The sequence below is a fragment of the Puntigrus tetrazona genome, chromosome 20, assembly GCF_018831695.1.
Source record: "Puntigrus tetrazona isolate hp1 chromosome 20, ASM1883169v1, whole genome shotgun sequence".
Taxonomy (NCBI): Eukaryota; Metazoa; Chordata; class Actinopteri; order Cypriniformes; family Cyprinidae; genus Puntigrus; species Puntigrus tetrazona.
This window is the reverse complement of record NC_056718.1, coordinates 6,716,926-6,742,253: the sequence shown is the minus strand read 5'-3', so window position 1 is coordinate 6,742,253 and position 25,328 is coordinate 6,716,926.

Genomic DNA, 25,328 nt, shown 5'->3' with positions numbered 1-25,328 from the left:
CAGTGAAAAGGTCTACATTTTACTGTATTATTGCGTCCTTACGAAAATGTCTAAATCATCTAGACCTCCGGATGTGCAGAAAGTCAAGGGTACCCCGCAGTAAATAACCACTAAACGGCTCCGGTTATGTATCATTCTTAACGTTTTCCCCCGAGAACATTACAGTAATATTGTAATGGTTTAATAAACGCATTTATGTAAGTTAGGTTGAATGGCCAAATGCATTTCAAGAATGCTTTGAGATTCACCGATAATGCGGTAATTGCAACGAAGGCTGTGACCTGCATAAAGTATGCTGTTGAACTTCTCGTCGTTTTCTGAGAGGCAAGAAAGACGTTTACCTTGAACGAAATGAGAGATGACACAACAGATAAAACAAGTCATCCGGTAATGGAGGGTTGACATTAAATGCTTTTGGGAAGTCGATCTTCGCTTCTGCAGTGAAACGTGCTGGAATCTACATTCCCCAAGCCAGCGTTACTTTCTCTGCCAACGTCATCTCGTGATAATTCATATGTATGTCGTTCTATTAGACGTAAATTACTATTACGTACAAATATGTATCTAAACGCACAAATACAAATTTTCAGCATTGATTACACATAAAAATTGCGCCATTATATTTATCATTTTTGTTGACCTTGATGACCTTGTTTGAAACTGCACTATTGCAATTTACTTCATCTAAAATGCTAAATGATAGCTTTTTGCTGCCAAAAATAGGCCTTTATAATGTTAAACAAGACTTAATTTTAAACACTTTAAATAAGTGACATTTCTGCAATAGTTTAAACTTGACTTGCCATTTAATGTCTAACTTGCGTGCCATTTTCTCTGACATGCTGTGACTGACATTAGAACTATAAAATGCATCAAAATCACAGAATAATTACAATGTTCATGTTATACTGTACATACATAATTATGTTTAGGTTTTGAGGTAGGAGTGAGATTAGCGACTATAAAAATATTTTTAAATGCTTTGTTGTTACAAAAGCGGTTGTTTTCCTGCATATTCCAGTCAAATGCGTTTTATATCTATTATATTTAATATAAAATGGTAGATTTAAGTTTGGGATTAGGTTAAGGGGTCTAAAAATCAAAATCACTTATTGACAAAATGATAAAAATGCTTACAAAGACACAAAGATAAGTGTATTCTTTTTTTTTTTTTTTTATAAAAAAAAGTGGATCTGTTGCAGTGAATTGCAGATTATTTGCCTTTAAAAAAATATGTTTGATATGTGCATATTTCTCTACTGATTGAAATGAGATGTATTTTACTGGAGAAAGCAATATTATTCCACACAGTGAAAAGTTAAAAAGTTTTTACTTTCCAGGTCATTTATTGATGGATTGGAGTTGTATGGATTGCTTTTGGATTATTTAGATTTTTTTTTTTTTTTTTTTTTAAGGCTCAAGCGAGACTTGTTTTCCAAAATCAAAAGAGACAAAATACATGTATCTACACTTCTAACAGAGTGTAAAATAGATTATAATTAATAACTAAGATTATAGTTAATTTGACTTGACTTGACTTTCCTTGCTCATGAGAGATGTCAAATAAAGGACTGTAAGAATCGTTTGTTTGCACTCTTTTTGCAGCTTGACCAGTACCTAGTCTCATTTGATCTAGTATGGAAATAAGAACGTGTGTTTGGAGCAACAGGAGGGTGGGTAAGGGATGATAAAACATTCATTTTTGGTTGAACTGTTAAGCAGTATTATGGGAATGATGTAGATGATTCCTGGAGAAATGGATAGAAAATTGCTGTGGTAAAAGGAAAGCTGAGATGGAGACTTCTCAGGTCTGTAAGTCTCCTGAGAGGGACATTTCCCACTGTTTTATGAACCCTGACGGAGGAACCTGGCAAAGCTATTTTCCCCATCTCTCTCCAAATAACCCTCTCTTGCACTCTCTCAAACATCTTCTTTCTTCCATTATTCTTTTGTCCCTTTTTCGCCTTCGTTCATAAAATAAATGAAGGACACATTCTGTGATCTATTCCTCTCTCTGTTTGATCCATTCCTAAAGATATGTTTTCTATCTGAGTGATGAAAGTGTCTGACTGTCCCAATGGATCCAGAATCAACAAAGCATTAGGCTGATGGATGTTTCTCTGGTTGTTTTCCTATTTCAGGCTTGTGATGTTATGTTAAAATGCTTAACCTGAGTGACTGAGTGATGACAGCAGGGCTTCTCGGTGTGTTTGTTTGGCTCGGTTGAAATCACAGTAAAGCAGGGAGAACAAAAAGGTCAACCTTTGATAGACAACACATCACCCTGTCTGTGTTTTTTTTTTTCCCACTTCTGTTCAATGTACACATGTATGTATGCATGTATGTACAATATACATATGAATGTAGTTTTTTTTTACACCTATGAGCAAATTAACTTTATTGTTTGTGACATTAAATAACAGCATTAGTTAATTTCAGTGCAGCATTTTTTTGTAATGTGCTGATCAGCTATATATATATATATATATATATATATATATATATATATATATATACACACACACACACACTATTTGTTTTGTTATTTAATATACTGTATTTTAAATAAACTAAACAGCAACTTACATGTCATACAAGTTCCAACTGACATTACGATGAACTATATTTAATCATGAAATCGCATACAAAGATGTTTTGAAAGTTCAGTCAACCGATAGGTCTCAAGGCTAATTTGAGCTATAATACGTTTCCGTTTATTTGTAAATAACATTCTGAATACTTGTTTTGAGAAATACCACTTATTTAGAGCTCCTTGAATTGAATTTTGTTTCATTGTGTTCCAATTTGTGTTCCAAAGATCCTGAATTGGTTTGGAACGGCGCAAGGCGGAGCAATTTTTGTGTGAACTACGAGAGATTACCAAGCACCAGCGCTGACCGTGAGAAGCGTAATCTCACCTCACCTTCCGCGCGTCTCACACAAGACTCCCGAGAGACAGAAGTCCTGACAGCTCTATATAAACAGGCATTCCTCCGAAGATTAACTAGACCATCGCTGAGCAGCTTCATCCTCTCCAGCCCTGTTTATTACTCTTTCAGAGTCTGTTTCATTCCAGCACTTTCGCAATAATTCTGCAGGTTAGCACTTCCACCTCTGCTGAGACAATAACAGCGCGGAAATTAAATATTAATGCGAGCGGCCCTTCCGGCCTATCCACGAGCATTAATCTCAGATCTTTCCCCTTCAGAGGCAAGAGGCCTCGAACACTTTTATGGAGCCGTGAGAGATCTTATCTCAGCTCGCTTTCGAAATCTGGACATCTGAAGTGTTCCTGAGACCGCCTACAGCAAGCAGAGAAAGAAAAGTTCACCGCTAGGCGCTTTCCACAACCTAGCATCCGTCATCCGAGCGCTTAGCCTAGTCAATCTTAGTTCCCGAGGGCTTTGAAGACAAAGTATCTGCTCTTATGTCTACGTGACCCTCTGGACCTCAATAAGTGTTGGTTAAAACCTCATCACTGAGAGACACCAGCATCTTCAGCCTCCCGTGTCTCCATAATGCCTAATGAACGCGCGTCGGACATGTCTTTCGTCTCACGGGGGACACAGAGAGTAGCATTCGCTGCCTCCAAGTCCTATATTTCTCCCAGGAATAGCACGATCACCTGCCAAGGACACTCGAGCTTTCTCGTGGAGGCTGTAAATACGGTTTAGACAAGCTGGCAAGTACAGGAATCATCCCAGCCAATCAGGGCGCTGTAATCTGCCTTTTTAATTAGAGGTTCTGAAATGAAACGCAATCTAAAAAAAATACTACAATGACATTTAAGACCTTGCGCAAGAAAGCTATTTGGCGTCCCGGCCCTCAAGAGTGGCTATTGTGATTAGCGAGTGTTTTAATTCGCATTGGAGAGTGCTAATGCTCGCTTTCAAACCGCCTCGATTCATCAGAGACGTTATTTTCATGAAGCTCATTTAGTGGTTTGGGCGGAAAGGGAGTTTAAGAGAATCTAGGGCCCTGAACAGCTTAATCAGACTCGCATACAAAGCCAACGCTTCACAATTGCACAATTGACCCTGCGCTTTTATACTTCGGACTCTATAGAATCCATTCTTGAAGGCCATTTTTGAGTAGCAGTGACGCTACTGACTTGGCTATACTTGTCAATAGTGTGGTAGGCTATGCTTTTTTAAATGTTATATTTTCTCAGTTATCCGTTTTTTGTTCAACCAGTCTCATTCAACTTTATATTCTTGCATAGTTAAAACAAAGTCAAGTTCAAGGCAACTGACTAACAGTCATCTTCAACAATTTACCACATACTGTATTTTTTAACGAACATTTTTGGACAAACTTTATAGTAATATTCTTGTAAAACATCACATGCACAATGCTCCGTTATATAAACAGCGCTTAATTGTATTAAATATGCAAAAAAGTATAATCTGTACTTGCCGTAAAATAAAAAAAAATAGAAATAGTAATAATTAAATACATTTTTACGGTGACAGTCGTCTTCGGGCTCACTTAGTTTTGTCGTGATAATATGTCCCTCCTGGTCACTGTACATTTTTAATTATTTTGCTTTTAAAAATTTGTGTTGCGTGCTATCAATCTTTTTTTTAAAAGTTGCATTAGAAATGACACAAACGCATATTTTGGTTTACCATAAATGCTTCCAGTGCATCGTTTGGCTCTTTACCGTATTTCAAAGACATCGAAAGCGAATTACATGCAGCATAAAGATCTACCCGTGCAGTTTGACTAAATAAATAAACCAGTTGTAAATGAAAGGCTATTTGTTTTATTACAATTTCAGCATTTCTACTTAAACATATAATATTCGGTTCACAGTGTCTTGCCATTTCTTTGTCATTTCTTTTTCTAAAATTGCATTGGCATAACAACATAAAGCCTACACCATTTATTCCCAGTCGAAGTGGGTCATAAAACACGCTAATTGTATACATTCACTATACGTTAACCAGCATTTAATACAAATTGTGAATAGCTGAAAACATCTCATTCGTAAAATCGTGTGATCGTTTACAGACCCTCGTTGTTTCTGTTTTGGTTAGCAATGCCTTTCGATTTATGGACATACATCTTCATTAGAAATAAAGTCAGGTTTGCAGTGCCTGTGAATAAATGATGTAATTTATAATTTCTGAGTGAACTATCTCTTTAAATATATTGCTTTAAAATAAATTATAATAATAAAAAAAAAAAAGAGTATTTTTCCTATGGATGAATAGTGACAGAACATCATCAACGTGGTTCTCATTTTTCACGGTTAACGCGGCTGTTATTTTAAAGCTTTAACTTAAGAGTAGCTTTGAGCTCGACGGGCGATTTCGAAGTTATTTTTAATCGTTTCGTCTACTGCTGCGTGTAGTACATTTGCACCACATAAACCCCGCACTGGAACAAAAGCACAGAGGAAGACGCGTGTGTGTGTGTGTGTGTGTGTGTGCACTAACAATAATGTCTCATCGCAGTTTAATCAGCGTCTAATCAGCATGACTATGACTCCAATGCTTTAAACGACTTTTCCATTCAAGCGTTCTCTTCTTTATCCTACTCGCATTATGTAATCAAATTTCCACAAAGAAACCGTACACGTTCACATAAAGTGAAGGGAAGAGTGGGCAGGCTTTATCGCCGCTCTCTGCCCCCGACGCAGGTCTTGAAGTACCCGGGGTGACCGTATGACTGATGGCCTTATGAAACATGAAGGTGTTGTGTCAATAAACACAGTTCCGCTACATCCATCAAGCCGCTCTGACGGGAATGTGCAAATTTTATTGCCTGTGCCCTGCATTTCATTTACTTTTTTAGCCAGTGCAGCTTTCACAGCCGGGACTCCTACAGTCGGGAACGATCCGGAGGGTTTTAACTTAACAGACGACATATCCCACATTTCAGAGTTGTAGGAATAACGCCCGTCGCTGTTTTTGTTTGTTCGCCGTTATTATCATCAAGCATTTCGATATCGCCCTCAGCAGAGAAGCCTGGAGCTACTGTAGTTGATTTACAGTTAGATCAGGATCTCTCGGTTTCTGTATAACCAACATTTTCACCGTCATTTCCAAAGTAAAGCTTAAGGAAGGAAAGAAGGAATACTTTTAAATATCTAGTTGAAATCGCGCGACAAGTTGCACTGTTTGTATTCGCGTTGGTTCAACTTGGTTTTAAAGAGATTTGACATTTTAATTTCCAAGTTTAATTAATGACTTTGAATATTAGCAGGCGATGTACTGTAACTGTCACGCAAAAAGTAATCTTACACATACATAGGATTCTCAGAGCCACTCTTTAATGCTTTAAAATATATAGAAATATCAATAAACACATGCCAAAGGTAAAAAAAAATTCATAAATAAATCACTGACTTCTACAAAGAAAATAAATAAATAAACAACATGGCACTAATTTAACTAGTTTTTTCATTCATTTGATTGATTTTTTCCCACAGTTGTTCCACCTTGACATTTTTTCCCCTGTATGAGGGCCTCAGATCGAGAGAAGAAAAAAAAAAAAAAAAACTGTCACTGATACAAAATGTATAACTCATGCCGCCCAGGGCATGTTGTCACAATCGAACTTGATATTAAACAGCCTTTTAGAGAGAGAGAAAAAAAGGAAGGCAAATAATAGTAATAATAATAATAATTCACGGGAAGTTTTTTTTTTTTTCTTACTTTTACAGCATACTGTGACAGTTAGCCCCCATCCCTTTCACGTCTTCTTGAAGATAATCAGAAATAAAGAACACTTACATAAAAAGTCTCAGCCACCTGAGATCATGTGATTTGCATTCACAATAGCTCTTACAAGACTAAAAGCAATTTCAGGTCCTAATTTCCATCAGGGGCCAGGTTCGTAAATCTTTCCCAGAATTACACAACACACTCCCATCTCCCCCGAGGGAACTCTGGCTTAGTATCTTTATAATGCTGCTTTAAAATTGGTTTGTCCAAATGTGCAAGACTGGAAGATTTACAAGTATGCCATGCATATAAAATGCACAGTGGGGATGGAGGAACAAACCCCCATGCATTTCTAATAAAGGGCAAACACCATGATAGAGCTGGATTTTAAACAGCATCCTTCCTTTCTATCCCACGGACAGCGTTACAGCGTGACTGCACTGCTCTGTGTTTCACCGCACAGCGAGACCAGATCTCTTCCCTGAGAAAAAGAGTTTAGTGTGTCGACATGAACTTTAGAGTAAAAACTGAAGACACTTGAGAGAAATGCGGTATGAAGTTACGAGCGTCACGACTATAGTTTCGGTAGCAAGAAAAAGTCGCGTTGTGTTTCTGGGAGACACACTACAAAGGAATATGAGATAATGCCCCATAGTAAAATATAATCACAACAGGAAGACATTTCGTCACAATTATGAGAAGCAGAGTTAAAATTATGAAATGCAACCAAATTGCTTGAAACAAAGACATGCCGGCGAGATTTAAAGCCACGGTAGCAAGAAATAGTCAAGAAGAATTATAAATAGAGGATAAAAAGAAAAACTTAAGTCAAATTGTGAACCGAAGATGCAATTATAAGATACATTAAGTCCCATTGTGAAGTACAACACCGCAACAGGAGACAAAGTCAAAATTGCAAGAAATAAGAGAATAAATTGTGAGAGGCAGATATAAAGGTGCAATTCAGAGATTCATAAGTATCAAAATTGCAAGAAATAAAGTCACAACTGCGAGATTAAATCACTATTACGATAGACTGAAATTGTCAAATTTACACGCGAATGTCAAAAACACAAGGTATAAAGAACATTTTGAGATTATGAGATTATTATGAGAAATTATGAGATTATCCCCAAATGCAAGGCTTAAAATAGTCCCAGACTAAAATAGCATTCACGATGTGCGATGTGAGTCACAATCAAGATATAATGTCGAAATTACAAAAACTAACGCTGCAATCATGAGATAAAAAGAACACTGTGAGATTAAGTCAGATTTTTTAAATCAGATTATGAAACAAAGTCACTTTGTGAAATACAAAATCATATCAGAAATTCACAATTAAAAGAAATAAAAGAGCAAGCTGTGAGATATAATGATGTAATTAAAAAAATAAAAAATTTTGAAAGAAATATAATTGCAATATCAGACAAAAGAAAGCCATAACTGTGAGGATCAGGGAATATTTATTTAACAGCTGGTGCAAACGCTGGCATTTATGCAAGCCTTAGGTTAACTCATTTTGCAACCCTACGCTGAATTGCGCTGGTCTTAGGTCATACCCACACGTACACCTATTTTTTTATAAACAGTTTTTCCTTCTGTTTTTTTTTTCTCCATCCACACGAAAACGCAAAAAAGCATGCTATGAAGCATTGTCAAGAGCGTACCAAACCAACAGGTGGCCAAATAATCTCAACTGTAAAGCAGCGTCGACCAATCGGCCTGAAAAAGTCTCCAGCGGGCGGAGACTACACAACAACACTGGGTTTTTCAACATCTAAACCCTGGCAGGAGTTTTCAAAAATGTCGCAAGTTGCAATCAAAAAGTGCGGCGTCGTTGAACATCGATGGCCATTAATCCACGACCGATTCGTACGTATTTTACAAAGCGGTCAATTCGCACGACCTCACTCGTGGGCGGAGTTAGGGGTAGGTCATTCGCACAAACTCGGGAAAATACGTACGATTGGCCGCCTTTCAAATACGCTCGAATGACCGCGAGTTCTGCTACTCAACCGTGACTGTGACTTTCAGGCACTTCGTTCCTAAACACTAAACTCAAGTTTCATGGCTTTCTAATTGACTCCTGCGCGGGGCCCGAGCGCAGAGACTCTCAGCACACCGCGGCCTATATGAAGGCCGTTTATCCGCCATAAATCAGCCTGGCAGGTTCAGCAGTGTGTACATTGAGCCTAGACCCGTAATTATAAGACATCATCAGGGGAGCATGTGCTAAAGTTCAGCTCAGCCGCGCTGCACACTGTGAGGACACTTCACCAGCACAAATTGTGCGAATATGTCAGCGAACGGATCTTTCTTTCTTTTTTTTTTTTTTCTTTCTTCCTCCTCAACCCAGAGAGAGAGAGAGAGATGTGGAGAAAAGACAATTTCTTTTGCGTTAAATATGCATAAGACGAATAAATGGCGTCCGAGGGAATTAGACACGGACCCCGAATGCAGAAGCTATAGGCGTCTTTTCTTTCCCTTCGGTTTCGAAGACTTAAGATTCATTAACGATTCGAGTTCATGCCGTTCGTAAAACTCCGCGTGGCGTGTTTATTTCATTCCCTGTCAAAGTTTATGTAAATGAAGGAATCTAAAGAGATTGAGGGATTTGCTCAAACCTGTCATTATACTTGCCTTCAGCGTAACGCTAATAGGCTCATTTCATCATATGCATTTAGCTAATTAGTCCCACGGTGGACCTTTCCCTCATTATAACGGGATAATCTGTAAAAATGCACACGATGTAGACTTTAAATATTTATATTACAATAAATGAGAGATACAAAGTAAGTCTAAGCCAATTAAAATGGCTCGCGGTTGATGTTCAGAGCTGTCAGTGGCTGAAACTAAACGTCGTTCAATCATCATCGGATGAAAACAAAGCGAAGATTTGTTTACGGCTAGTTTGCTCAGACTAATTGATTTTATGCTGATTTTTTTTTCCGTACGGAAACATCATCACTTTTGCATCAAGGTTCTGCGAAGGTATTCAGTTGTGATTTTTGTTTTAGCTTATTGTGCAAGTTTGACAGAGACGTTAACGTTATTTTCCGCTTCCAATTTACAAATAAAGCAGGACATGATGTTTCCATAGAAATTCTTTCAAAGTTCCCCGACTTCAAGGATAAAAGCATGTGACAAGACATTGTTTCTGCATCCAAGTAGTACAACCCACAAATCTTTTATAGACTTCTACAAACTCTTCAAACTGTCATTTTTCTCTTTCACACTGGGTTAACATTTTCTAAACAACTTTTCATCCTGAAAGCTCTTCAAATGAGGTTAGCATCACTTTTTACACTAGGATATGAAACCTTGATCCAGAACAGTTGCCTAACTCAACTCAACTTTACTTTTATTTGTATTTCTCTCGCTCTCTTATGCTTACCAAGCCTGATCAGAAACACAGTAAAACATATAGTACTGTTCAATGTAAATTACACTTTTATTATTATTATTATTAATAATAATATATTTGACCATTTTATCTATTTTATTACTATTATTTTTTTTTTTGAATATTTAAATTCATTTTATACCCGAAATGCAAATCTGAATTGTCAGCATCATTACTTAGTGTCACATAATCCTTCAGAAATAATTTTAATGTGCTAATTTCGTGCTTCAGAAGTGTTTCTTACCATTATCACAGATGAAAACAGTTATTTTTATGCATACATTTTTTTGTTGTTGTTGAACTAAAAACTGAACTGATTTTAAAAACCTAATTTGTTCAAAATTTAAACATGTAATATTATAATACATTTACATCAAATTTAACACATTTTTATGTAAAAATGTATACAAAAAAAAAAAAAAAAAAATATATATATATATATATATATATATATATACACACACACACACACACACTGATTTTTCTTTATTGCATATGCACATCAGAAGCTAATCAATATTATTGAATTAAAAGCATTGACCATAATAATCAAATAATCAGAGCTTCTACTTTGAAGAAAATCAATAAAACTCAATAGGACGTCACCACCACCGTAATGATCCCGCATTCTAGGGTTAACGGTTTCGAAAACAAACCATCTATTGAAACCGAATCTGCCCGCACGCAAACTTAATACACGCCACGGCGCTCCTCATAAACGCTCTCGAAACTGTATCATTATGAAGACTGAGGGCGACGGGGTGACTCAGAGATCACAGAAGAGCATAATTATGAAGAAATGATGGAGCTCTCCAAATGCCAAACGATCAGGGTCTGAGCAGGCCTGGAGCGATGACAAACCTCTCCAGCATAAAGGTGCCGCGGGCCACAGCCAAAGGGGCGAGAGACGGGAAACTTGGCTCACCGTTTCCCCTTCATCACTCTTTAGTGAAGCAGATTTCTCTCTATTGCTCTCTCTCTCCTTCTATCTCCCTCGATCCGTCTTTCTCCGTGCTGAGACAAATCCCCCGGACCCATAATTCATCCTTTTCTCCCAGGGCCTGACAACATGGCCGCCGGGAAGACGGACCGAGAGCACAATGAAGTTTCTGTTCGGGGCATATATATCACGGCTAGACGTGTCGGGGCAGGTGTGAAGGGCCAGTGTAATGGCTTTGGAGAGCAGCTAGTGTAAACATTGAGGAATTCGATATGCGTGCGGTCCGACGTCGCCCTTCCAGCCCCCAACATTAAAAAATGGAATAGTATCGCCTTGAAGACCGATCCGACTCTTTACCCACTCCATCATTATTTGTCCACTGACTGTCTCTGTGGCACTGAATCCATTAGCAGGAATGTTACACATGCAGTTTGGGACAAGACAAAACAGCGGCCGGACGGATTAACATTCTTGTTAACGGTGAACTACTGTGATTTCACAGGGGTTTGCGTGGGTCGGGCCGGGCCGGGCTCCTAATTTGTTATTACGCTTTATAGAAACACGTTTACGCCGCCGTCAGCATTAATAGAGGAAAAGTAACTCGTTTGAAGTTTCACACGCTTCTTTTTTGACGCGCTGTCAGGATGAGAATCCTCTGGGCCTTTTACTGTACTAAATTGGAAACTGTCAAATGTTGTACTTTTTTTGGGACATCTCTGATCTTGCATCACCTCGCCGCGGTTCGGCAGTCGGAGGAATTAGAGGAATGTGTCGGCGGAGTTTTTCGAGGGGAAAAGTTTCGAAAGGTTTTTGTTTTTTTTAAGCAAAAAAAGCATAATGGATATTTGAGAATATTGCAAAGACTAATAACTGGGTTATTCTCATTCAAAGCTGCAGATTAGAGATCTTATACAATACTAATTGAACATGAATATAGAAAATATAGTAAATATTCACATATATAGAGAGATAATGTGTTTTTCTATATACCTAATATACACAACACACACACACACACATATACATATACACATATACATACATATATACATACACATATACAGACGTGGACAAAATTGTTGGTACCCTTTGGTCAATGAAAGAAAAACTCACAATGGTCACAGAAATAACTTTAATCTGACAAAAGTAATAATAAATAAAATTCTATAAATGTTAACCAATGAAAGTCAGACATTGTTTTTCAACCATGCTTCAACAGAATTATTAAAAAAAAATAAACTCATGAAACAGACCTGGACAAAAATGATGGTACCCCTAACTTAATATTTTGTTGCGCAACCTTTTGAGGCAATCACTGCAATCAAACGCTTCCTGTAACTGTCAATGAGACTTCTGCACCTCTCAGCAGGTATTTTGGCCCACTCCTCATGAGCAAACTGCTCCAGTTGTGTCCGGTTTGAAGGGTGCCTTTTCAGACTGCATGTTTCAGCTCCTTCCAAAGATGCTCAATAGGATTGAGGTCAGGGCTCATAGAAGGCCACTTTACAATAGTCCAATTTTTTCCTCTTAGCCATTCTTGGGTGTTTTTAGCGGTGTGTTTTGGGTCATTGTCCTGTTGCAAGACCCATGACCTGCGACTGAGACCAAGCTTTCTGACACTGGCTAGTACATTTCTCTCTAGAATTCCTTGATAGTCTTGAGATTTCATTGTACCCTGCACAGATTCAAGACACCCTGTGCCAGACGCAGCAAAGCAGCCCCAGAACATAACAGAGCCTCCTCCATGTTTCACAGTAGGGACAGTGTTCTTTTCTTGATATGCTTCATTTTTCGTCTGTGAACATACAGCTGATGTGCCTTGGCAAAAACTTCGATTTTTGTCTCATCTGTCCACAGGACATTCTCCCAGAAGCTTTGTGGCTTGTCAACATGTAGTTTGGCATATTCCAGTCTTGCTTTTTATGATTCGTTTTCAACAATGGTGTCCTCCTTGGTCGTCTCCCATGTAGTCCACTTTGGCTCAAACAACGACGGATGGTGCGATCTGACACTGATGTTCCTTGAGCATGAAGTTCACCTTGAATCTCTTTAGAAGTCTTTCTAGGCTCTTTTGTTACCATTCGGATTATCCGTCTCTTAGATTTGTCATCAATTTTCCTCCTGCGGCCACGTCCAGGAGGTTGGCTACAGTCCCATGGATCTTAAACTTCTGAATAATATGTGCAACTGTAGTCACAGGAACATCTAGTTGCTTGGAGATGGTCTTATAGCCTTTACCTTTAACATGCTTGTCTATAATTTTCTTTCTGATCTCTTGAGACAACTCTTTCCTTTGCTTCCTCTGGTCCATGTCAGTGTGGTACACACCATATCACCAAACAACACAGTGATTACCTGGAGCCATATATATAGGCCCAATGGCTGATTACAAGGTTGTAGACACCTGTGATGCTAATTAGTGGACACACCTTGAATTAATATGTCCCTTTGGTCACATTATTTTCAGTGTTTTCTAGGGGTACCATCATTTTTGTCCATGCCTGTTTCGTGAGTTTATTTTTTTAAATAATTCTGTTGAAGCATGGTTGAAAAACAATGTCTGACTTTCATTGGTTAACATTTATAGAATTTTTATTTATTATTACTTTTGTCAGATAACAGTTATTTCTGTGACCATTGGGACTTTTTCTTTCATTGACCAAAGGGTACCAACAATTTTGTCCACGTCTGTATACACACACATATACACACACACATATATATATATATATATATATATATATATATATATATATATATATATATATATATATACACATATACATATATCTAAACTCAAATATAAGTGGTTGAGTAAAATACTTTTTATGTAATCTCATAATTACTGTGAATATATACTAAATATACTATGAATATTATGACATAATCCATGATTTCATGGATCTTCATTGTACTTTTAAAGTGTGCTCAAGAAATGTGTCATGAAATTTCACAAGTATAGAAATAAGTTGCCTTTTATTTCATGAGTAGTATAGAGTATTATCTAAATGTGGAGCTTAAATAGATTTAAAGTACACTACAAGTGCAGATTGAATACAGTCACAATGCTCTCTTTATACCCTCTGCCTTTTATCATTTATCTGCCATAACATGAAAATAATTATTGGCTTGTTGGTATTAGCAAGAGTTTCCATATCGGCTTTGAACTAAAGTCTGACATTAGGCAATACCCCCGTCCTCAAGTCTGGCGAACGCTGGAGGTTTTGGATTCGCTGACAGCTAAAGATGTAGCAACTTGTTGATGTCTGCTCTCAGTTGCATCGTATCAGATAACGCTGGCTTACATGTTCGAGAACGGGGCAAGGTTGAACACGTCTCTCCCACCGCTAGACACAGAAAGGAGAGACTTTTTGTGTCTGCATTTATCTGGGAATCAAGTTTGGAAATAAATCTGCGGTTGTTATTTTTGAAAACGGTCCAAAAGCGGTCTGAGAGGGCAGCGGTGTGTGTACGTTAACGCCACGAAATGAAGCACTTTAAACCTGCTTTGAAATGTTTTTGATGATTCGATGGCTTACATTTCAGGGACATGGCGAGATGTTTGAAGATGGCCGGGGATGGGTTCTAGCCTCATTTAACAAAGCTGAAAATAATACAAATAACTGACAAACCGGATTGTAAATGTCCCATCATGCTCTGTGTTATTACCTGTCATACCGCTGTTTGTTTTGTTATTCTGCTCTTGCCATGTGAAAAAGACGAGAGACGCCGCAGCCTTGTGTTCTGGTCGCCCAATCGATACCCCATGAATTATTCCATCGGACAAGCTCAGGGAATCTCTTGATTTTCTTCTCCAATCCTCACCAGCGTCTCGGCTGTCTCTCTTGGGGTCGCTCCTTGAGGGATTAATTCAGCTCGGCCTTTAGTTTGAATCACAACTAGCACATACTTTGGAAAAGCACAGAAAAACGTAGGACAAAATTTAATTAAATACCATTTAAGCGCCGTTACTATTATGAATTTAGAATGAAAATGAAGTATGTATTTCTTTAGAAAGAAAGAAAATTTAAACATACCCTTTAAATAAAAACATAAGTGGCGAAACAGATGCATTTTGATGATTTTGATTTTTTTTTTTATACAGGCTCTATATAGTTTTTCATTAAATGATTTTAAGTAGCATTAGTTTTTGTTAAATGTTGTTACATTTTGTTTGCTTTTTTTTAAATGAATATTTATTTTGTATTCAGTTATTGACTTCAAATTACAAGTTGGGATGAAAGAAGGGGTTGAACGAAAGAACTTATTAAAGAAACTTATTAAACCATGCTTACGTAAAGTATAACTCTATATTTCATGTTTTACTTATGAACATTATAAGTCAGCATTCTGCTATTTTTAAACATTATCAAGTACTGTATGAAAAGACGTACAATACGCTGCACAATAAAACATTGGTCTGGTACATAAAGCTTTCAGACCTATCCCTAATTCTACCCTTGAAATGCCACCGTTACATTAAAATATGATAAAAGTTGGGAAATAAAACAGGATGAGATATGCCTCCTGGGATCTATGGAATATGATGATATGCCTTATTGGTATGTGCTGATAGTAGAGCAAAAAAAGGCAAAGAAAGTAAAGCGAAAGAAGACAAGTACTAATAATAAAACCATTGATTCCTAGAAGGACGAGCTCTGAAGAAATGCACCATTTTTATTATTTTATTTTTTTTTAGTATGGATCATTTGTAGTCCGAAGTATGACCATTATTATTATTATTATTATTTGTATTTATTTATTAAAGAAATATATTGCGAACGTGATCCACCTAAAATAAATAAATAAAATAACCCAGACACACATTTCCAGCCCCAGCGAATGTGGAAGCGTGAGAAACGGCGTGCAGCGTCTGACCCTCGCGGCACCTGCTCATTTTGCTCTCCGCATTCTGAGAGTGTCACCGTAACTCATCAGGACTCCTCAAACATTTATCAAACCCGCCGCTCTAAAGTAGCTCAATCTCTAAACTTATTAATTTTAAAAGCTCGTCTGGCAGCCTGCTGAATAAATGATGGCGTTGAGCTTATTCAGCTTTTCCAGGCCTGAAATAAAAGGTAGTAGTAAAGAGACGTGACCCGCTGATACCTACAGGCCGTTTGTTCTCGACTGGGGTTGCTGTAACGATGCGGAAGGCCAAAAGCGCTCGTGGGATGGTCAGATCTTCTTTTATTTGGCAGGGGAGATCGTTTGAAGGGACATTTTCCCTGTTTAGGCCTCTTTTGCTAAATGGTGCCATTGTGGAGCGGGTTGATGATAACAATCTCAAACGCTCGAACGCTCCCCGTACGTGCGCCAAGGCAGCAGACGTTACCCCTCCAAACTTTAGAGATTTATAATGCTTTTGTCTGCATTTATTTGCCCCAAAAAAGAGGAATTTGTTACTATATACGTGCAATTTTAAAATAATCGATTTTTTTATTTTATTTTATTTATTCCTATAATGGTAAAGTTATATTTTTATTAGTTTATCTGAAAAGGATTTGTAAAATTTTATGTTTTTTTTTTTTTACACATTAACCGTTGGCAATTAGGATTGGATTCCAGTTGGGTTTCAGTCAGTGAAGCATGACTTTCAGAGCAGGCTGGTTTCTGTTGGTCAGTGTTACAAATTCATGCAAAAAGCAACTTGGGGAAATTTTTCCCTCCCATGCAAAACCCTTGATCGTGTAGTTTCCAATTAAAATGACTGGAGTTTGCATGAAAAATTGAACAGAGCATTGGGGCTGCATTTTAAGGCTTAAAGAAGCGTTTTTCCCAAAATACTAAAAACAACCTGCAAACTACTGTATTATTACTATTATTATTATTATTATTATTATTGCAATTTGCAAATATGTACAGTGCAGTAGTTAGAAACTGCCAAAAGATTTTTGGTGAAATAAGTAAAAGTTTGTTAATCATGGTTTACGGTTTGTTTTTAAACTGTTTAAAATATATTAAAATACAAAAAAAAAAAAATAAATAGCCATATTAGTTTTTTTTTTATGTTTTACATTTTTGGGCATGTTACTTTAAAAATAAGTAATTATAGTTACTTCTCACAAATAGTAACTGACAATATTAACATTAATTAATACGATAATTACGATATTACAAAGGCAACTAATTACCAGGCAAAGTAACAAAAGTAACAAAAAAAAAAATCAAATCAAATGTGTCAAATAACTTGGGTGTCCCCGATATTAAGCGAATGAAGGACACTAAACAGAATAAATTATTATTTTAAAACATTTTAAACTAACCTACACCGTTTTTATGTTTCTGTGGGACAATGTGAGAGACGCCTATGAAATTTGATATTATTGTAAATATCATCATCTCTATGGACACCTTGGCAATAAAATGGTCATATATAATCGTAATATTATTTTGTTTATAATTTAGCATTATAAGATGACAGAGCTTAATAATATTAGCCTATAATAACTTACAGTAACGCCACATTTTATTCAGTAACGGTAACAGCGTTGTAACGGCGGGAACGGTAATTTGTTACCGTAAAAAAATAACGCCATTTATTTAGAGCGCCGTCATTCCCATCACAGCTACCCAAACACGGCAGGAAAAAAAGAAACAATCTTCAAACACCTGGAAACAAACAGAAGCAGGCTGAAAGGTTCCTCTGCCGGCTCATCTCTGCTGTTCTCCCACAGAGTGAGCCCTTATTTGCTCTTTTGGATTCGCGGAGACTCTATTTTTAGGGGAGACTTACAGACGGGCTTCCCGGCGGCCGTGAGCTAGCGGTTGTTTTAGAAAGCCACGGGGGCCCGGCGTAACGATTCTCTATCTTCCTCCGCCCTTCATGTCCAACCTTCATCCACGGGCCTCTCGCGGCTGAAACAACGGATTGAAGTGAGAACAACCGTTTCAGCGGGTGAACTTACTAACAGCATAGTTTATGCGGCCCGCGAGTAGGGGAATAAAACAGAGACGGGGACAGCGCTGTGATTACTGATGGGGGCGGGAACTGAAACACGGCACGCTCACGTTAATGCAGCTAGAAAATGATTTCTCAGAAACGTTTTACATGGGATCGCTAAATACGACCGGATTCCAATACGCGCGCGGGAAAAACCTGTCCAATTCAAAATGAGCTGCAAGGAAAAGTTGGCCCATTCGTGAAACTCTAGAGCATCTACATTGAAATGACTGGATTTTAAGGTTTAAATCAATAAAATCAAATTTTAATTAATTTGTTTTTTTAAAAGTCAAAAATGACACACTTAAAAATCTCAAATAGACATTATCACATGGATGTTAAGTGCGTATTGATGGGCGCTTTGGGTAAGACCAAACATTTGTTAAAAAATATTTTACTCTACTGTAAGAAATTAATAACAATAATAATACATTTCAAATATGTAACTCCGTTCATGTTTATCACAAAAAAAAAAAAAAAAAAAAAAAAAAAAAAAAAAAAAAAAAAAAAATTCTTTCCTGGTCTATTATTGTGGTGTAAATTCATATAAAGCCTCAAAATATGCCAAATAAATAATCAAACACTGGATGGACGACAGGTTTTTTTTTTCCAGAATAAGCTGCACGAACAGACCAGATCCCACGATCCCTCAGTCCACCATTTTTTTTTTTACATCGCTAATATTAATACTTTTAAATCGCAGGATAATGTTAATGAGTTACATTCTTCATTTTTCTGTTCTGAGCGGTCACGCATGACTCACGGTGACCCTCGAAACACAGACGCAGTTCCTTCCAGTAAGATCTGAACTTTACGCTGACATTTTCCACAGTCGTACCGCTGCACCGCAGTTCAAGACCATAAGGAATGAATTCATGTTCACACATGATCCTGTTAAACATGGGCAGGAAAACAGAGGAGATATCCAAGACAGAGGCATGAGGTCACATTTCCACTCTTAAGGTTTGTTATTTTAAAAGCACAACAATCATTTGACCCAAAACCGAATGAAAACCGTTGTCATGTTCCTCGTACTCCTACTCTTTAGCTAAGAGTACTATTTCATAGTAAAACACAGCATATGCAGCATATTCTCAAAACATATATTCTAAAAACAAGCCAAATTGCACCTGGCAGCACATTTGGGTACAGTACAAGTACAGTAGCAAGGTTGTGCATTTTAACCCAGACGAGATGCGCATTGATTTAACCCTACGTCAGATAATATCGACCGGAATGCTGGGATAAGCTCCCTTTATGAATGATTATTATTTTAGCTGCCTTATAGTAAACTTTTACATGAAATTGGGAAGAAACTATTTAGTGTAGTAAAATAAAATAAAAAAAAAAATACTTAAAAAAAAAAATAAATACTTATGGCATGTACAAACACACGTGCAATATCTATATACATTATATTTTATTTAATTGTTAATTATTTATAATATTGCTGAAGACTGTTGGTAACCAAGCAAGTCCATTAACTTCCACAGTTGGGAAAAATAATACAATGGATGTCAACGGCTACCGTCAACTGTTTGGTTACCAACATTCTTCAAAATGTTTCCTTCTGCGTTCAACAGAAAAAAGCAGCTCACACGGGTTTAGAACAAGCTGAGGACGAGCAAATGATGTCTGGCTGAACTATCCAAACATTTTATTTTTTTTTCCCCTCAAGTCTCCAGCCACTCCAACTTTACCAAACTTTACTCAGTTATCAAATGCATCAAAACCCGTCAGGCTGTCTAAAACCGTCCACAATCTGACGCGAGGCCATGAAGAGGTCTGCACCGAATGAACATTAATTCATTTCCAGTTCCTCAGAACTTCGATTTCAAATAAATTTAGTCGAACCCAAATCAAACCCCGCAGCGGTGTCTCGCCGAGTTATTTTACAGCTCTGAACGTTCGGCCTCTGTTTTGACGTGGACAAGGTTAAGCTCTCAAATACCAAACTGCAAAAATAATTTTGCCCACGTTGGCCAGCTGGCTCTGTGCACTTTGTCTAAAGCTCCCCAGTCGTCTGTGAATGTCTTCCCCCGCCAACAAAGAGCGGCTTTGTGCTCTGTCAGAGCTATACCTCACCCCGCTCCTAAATAATACATCAATATAGATAGAAGCTAGGGCTTATGTTGTTGTTCTTTGAGAAGAGTGAAACGACTGGTCCATAGCAGATTACTCAAAATCCAGATCTCTCCTAGGGCGATATGTCTCCGCTCAGCATAGTGTTTGCTTACTTCAAGGTTAGGTCATTTATGACAGCCGTATCTGAACAAACCTGGAGAGTTTTTATGACATGAAGTGCACAAAAGCACTTCCTGCGCTTGACAGATATGGTCATGTTTTGCCGAGAGAGATGGCAGAAACCTGTGCAGATATGCAGTTTAAAATGTAACAAAGCTGCGTTGGCTGACTTGATTTAGAAACCGGCGGAATGGCTGTAGAGCGGTCTAGAAACATGATTCTTTTATTTATTCATTCGTATTTATAAAAAGCTAAATAATCTTGCTTGGGTTATATTTAACACGTTTATGATGTATCGTATTGCGAGACCAAAAATGGTTATTATTAGCAGTAGTTTTCATTAAATGTGGAATAATCTTTTTTTTTTACGTCTGGTCTCTTTTTACAGAAGACACTTGACATATTCTTGATATTGTGTGATAATTTTTGTGTGTGTGTGTGTGTGTGTGTGTGTACTTATATACATTTTGAGTGAATTGTGTGTCAGAAATCACAGAATAGAAATTTGTATAATGACATTTTAGATTATTACCTCATGTCTCCACTTTTCAAAACGCTTATAAATCATACAGTTTGAGTTTTTCTGTTTGAAAAAGTAAAAATGGCTTTTTTATTTAGCATGTTCAGAAATTCAGTTCTTTTTTTTGTTGCCTTAGGGCAAAACTGTGCAGTAAGAGGTAAGGAATCAGTGGGTCTATGGCCCCTATACCTAACCAGGATTTCCTACTGACAATACATATGAGTGCGAAGAAAGGGAAGACGCAAGGCTCCTGTGTGCCCAAGAACACCCAAGGTGATGTGCAAAAAGTGTAAGATACACCTCTGTTTCACAGCAGAGAAGTGCTTTTTGAAGTTTAACATGAAGTAAAATCTGACTCCATGAAATACATGACACGACACGACGCACTACATCAGGGCTGAGAAACTTCAGTCCTGGAGGGACACCATCTTGCAGAGATAGCTCCGACCCCAATCAAACACATCAGAACTAATTATTATTTTTATTAGGACTGCAGGACGGTTTGCCAGGCCTGTACTACCATACCATACCATACCATGTGTTTCAAGCGTTTTTCTCTTTTTATTTACTGCTTTCTGAAGAATTTTCTCTGTGATTTCATACCATTGTTGCGCAACTTTGCCCTGATGCAACTACAAAAAAAAAAAAAAAAAAAAAAAAATTCTCAAAAAGTTCTCAAATAATCCCACAAATGATGTGCACCAAAATGCATGCAGTAGTGATAAATACGCAATTCTGAGTCAAAAATGACAGAAGGGCACTAGATAGTTCGGTTTCAAACTCCTAAAAGACACGTAATCCGTACAGATTTTCAGATTCCATACAGTCTTTTTTTTTTTTTTTGATAAACGAAGCAAAACCACAGCGGCGATTCTTTTTTTTTTTGTTACCATTAAAGTCTAAAGCCCACAGCGGCGTTCACGTTGTGAAGGAAGAGTATCATGTAGCTTGTTTAATTATCTCAATCAGGTCCATTTAGCTTCATCAGAGCAAGCATACATTATTTTTCCCGGCGCTCTCGTCTGCAGTCATTATCGTCCTGTTGGACACGGACGGTTTGTTCCGTCTTCCTCATTTCTGTTCTCTCCGGCAGATCCTCATTACTGAGATATGACATGGCGCGCATTGACGTCTTCGGAGGCTTTCCGAGAACTTGCCTCTTGTAAGTCCACGAAGAGAATGAGGAGCGCTGATTATACACTCTACGGGGGATGATGTAATGATAGGCCGTCAAACGGGGACAATGGGATCATGATTAGTCTTCCGATTAAGGCAATTTAAATTTTAATAAAGTAGCGTCTCTCTTGACAGGTGACCATTTTGGAAAGGGGCCACGCTGGGGTTTAATGACCGCGGCCGCGAGTTATTTTTGCTAAAACAAAACAGGAAAATAACTAACCAAGGAAGGAACCCATTTCGCTTTCGCTTCAGTAACTGACCCTATCGCTGTTCCGTCCTCCTTATTCCAGATAAGGTGTATCACATTCCCCCTCTGGATTTGTAAGTTCGTGTGTGTCTTTTTGCCCCCGCACACCTTTTATGAATGACTCGGTTTGCTTTGAAGGCTGTTAAACACTCGATCCCTCGCTTTGGGGGCTGAAAAAAAGACATATAATATGTTTTAGTTTTAAAGGTCACAGGTTGAGGACTTATCTCAATGCAAGTCCGCGCCGCGTTGAAGCTCCGACAGCTGATTGGTCAATTGAAAGGCCGTTTCAACTGTTTTGAAGAGCGGCTTTTGTCTGCAGATAACAGGGAATATTCAAAGGCAGCTGAGATATTCGGCTTCGGGCGCTTTCACCTCGCAAACGGCGCAGCATATTTTAGTAATTGGCCAATCTCTTTAAACAAAAGGCCGTCTGTGAGAAGTCGGTGTTTTATGAGGATATTATCTGTGTTTGGAATTGAGATGTTGGCGGATTTGTCGCGTCAGTGTGGTTCGCACCATTGTGATGGTTTTAACCGCAGCATTTCCTTATAGTAACTTACTGTGTATGACAACACAAACGACTTAATAGGGGACAAATAGTTGCTCTCTGGCTAGGATTAAAGCTGTCGAAGCTGTCAAGACGACTTTACTTTCCACAAAGTGCCATTGTGCTGCCATGAAATGGTTGAAAGTACGACCGGGAAACAATGCGATTTGAAGATTAATCAGTTGAGGATGATAATTTGGTGTTTATATAGCGCTTGCGCAAACACTGCTTCGTAATGCTCGGCAGAAAGACAGACGAGCATAACTGAACAAGAAAAAAAAAAACTAACAAAAAACATACAACAGCAAGACGGATAATCAAAAACGAATACAATGATGTATAGATAATCGTAGCTGTGTGGATTTTCGGGGAGGAAAATGCTACATTTGCAAGTGAGATGTTGCATTTAAAAATCAGTTCAACAAAAATACAGAGAAATTATTTTAGACAATATGGCCAACTAATTTGTCTGTTTTCACTCTTGAATGATACGTGTCCAGTCACTAGTCATTAGAGCAAGGAACTTCTGATTATTGTAATATTTTTGTAAGTATTATATGTCTATGAATGCAACAAAAAAAATAAGTAAACCAATAAATAAAACACACACACATATATATATATATATATATATATATATATATATACAAAATAATTGTTATAAATACTATATATATATATATATATATATATATATATATATATATATATATATATATATATATATATATATATATATATATATAACAATTATTTCTTACTGAGATACTGTGATTTTATTATTTCATTTTACTTTAGATTTATTTTTACATAAACCAGTCCTATGGCAGTGGCGGCAAGCACATCACACACGCACAGAAACTTCAAGTTAGATATCAAACAATATCATTTAATCTAAAATGGCTTTTTAGCAGACTCCTCTAAAACGCCAATAATTGCAGTATGAGTCTAGCACCCGTCTACATTATAATTTTGATTTTGCGATGAGACGTATAATTTATCTGTCTGCAATACCAAATTCACTGAAAGTAAGTCTCCATCGCTTTGTCAGAACACATTTCTGTCTGAGCACTGAACTCGTCTGATGACTGGACATTTCAAAAGTCTTTTTCTCATGGAATCAAGCAGGTTATCTAAAGTTAGTTTCTTGAAAGTCAGACTTTGAAAGTCTGTCCTCCAAGGCATTTATGATTTGTAAGATATTTCATTTTCAGGTCGATGATCAAAAAAGAAGAAAGGAAAAAAGCAACATGTAATATATATATATATATATATATATATATATATATATATATATATATATATATATATATATATATATATATATATACACACACACACACACACACACACATATCGATTTCACTGGGGAAAAAAAAAATAAACACACAATTCTCTGACTTTTAAAAAACCTGCTCCTTTCTCCATTGAAAAATCACATCGCTCCACTCATACTGTCACGGTTTGGTTCAGGGAGAAGGAGGACTTGACAAGAATATAATCTCAATAGTTTTTAATCGTACACAAAGGAGAAAATAACACTGCTACAGGCAGGCAGGGACACAAAATAACCACACAAAACTAGGATGAAGATCGGACGATTAACATCGGACAAACAGGAACTTAAATAACTCAAAGTAAATGACATAATTAACTAGACACACCTGAACATAATGATACAATTAATGGAAAATAGGGCACACAGAGCACGTGGGACAAGAAAAACAACAACAAAAGAGTTCAAATGTGTGACGTATCGTCTCCTGGAGGGAGGAGCCATGGAGGAGGAATGGCTGTCGACAGTTTATTAAGTACATTTATTAAGTAAAACTTCATAAAATAAAAGATTAAATTCAATTTCATACATTTTAAAAAATTACATGAAATTAAACCCTTTGAGTAACAGCACGCAGGCAACCGAATGTCCAGTCACCCACATGCATGCATGAAGAAACCAAGCAGTCACTGAAGGGACATCCCGATGAATTCAACAGCTGGCTGTCTCCCCACGAGTCAGACAGGGAGGTAGAAGAGTCCCCTCAATGAAAACACTGCATTTAGAGCATATCAGACACTGGCGCCTTGCCGAATGTGAAAACAATGGATGGAATGTTCATAATCGTTCAATTTTAGAATCTCCTAAATGTGGCAGAGGAGTGTTCTGGTTTGATCGGTTGTCTAAGCAGCTCTTAAAGGGGTCATATTTCTTTAGCGTGGTATGTAGCTGTTTGTGCACGTGAAAGATATGCAGAATTACAAAGTCTCCCAACAAAAGGATTTATTCTATCTAAAAAGAAGGCAGTTCGAGACCGGGCTAAAACGGCTCATTAAAACACGCGCCCCACGTGTCTAAGTCAAGTTGTGGTAATATCTGCATAATGCAGCCCCAATGTCCAAGCAAAAAAAAAAATTAATAAAATAAAAATAAGGCATGGAGTGTCAGAAAAAGGTACCATCTTATGTCATACTCAGAGGTTCCCACAGCCATTTATGCGCATTCTTCAATAACAGCACTTAGAACGGACGTGCAAAAATACGTAATTAAAACGCATTGTGAACATTCGTTGCTTTTAGAAAACAAAATCATTTACCTATTTTGGTAAGAACGAAACTTGCCACCAGAGTTGG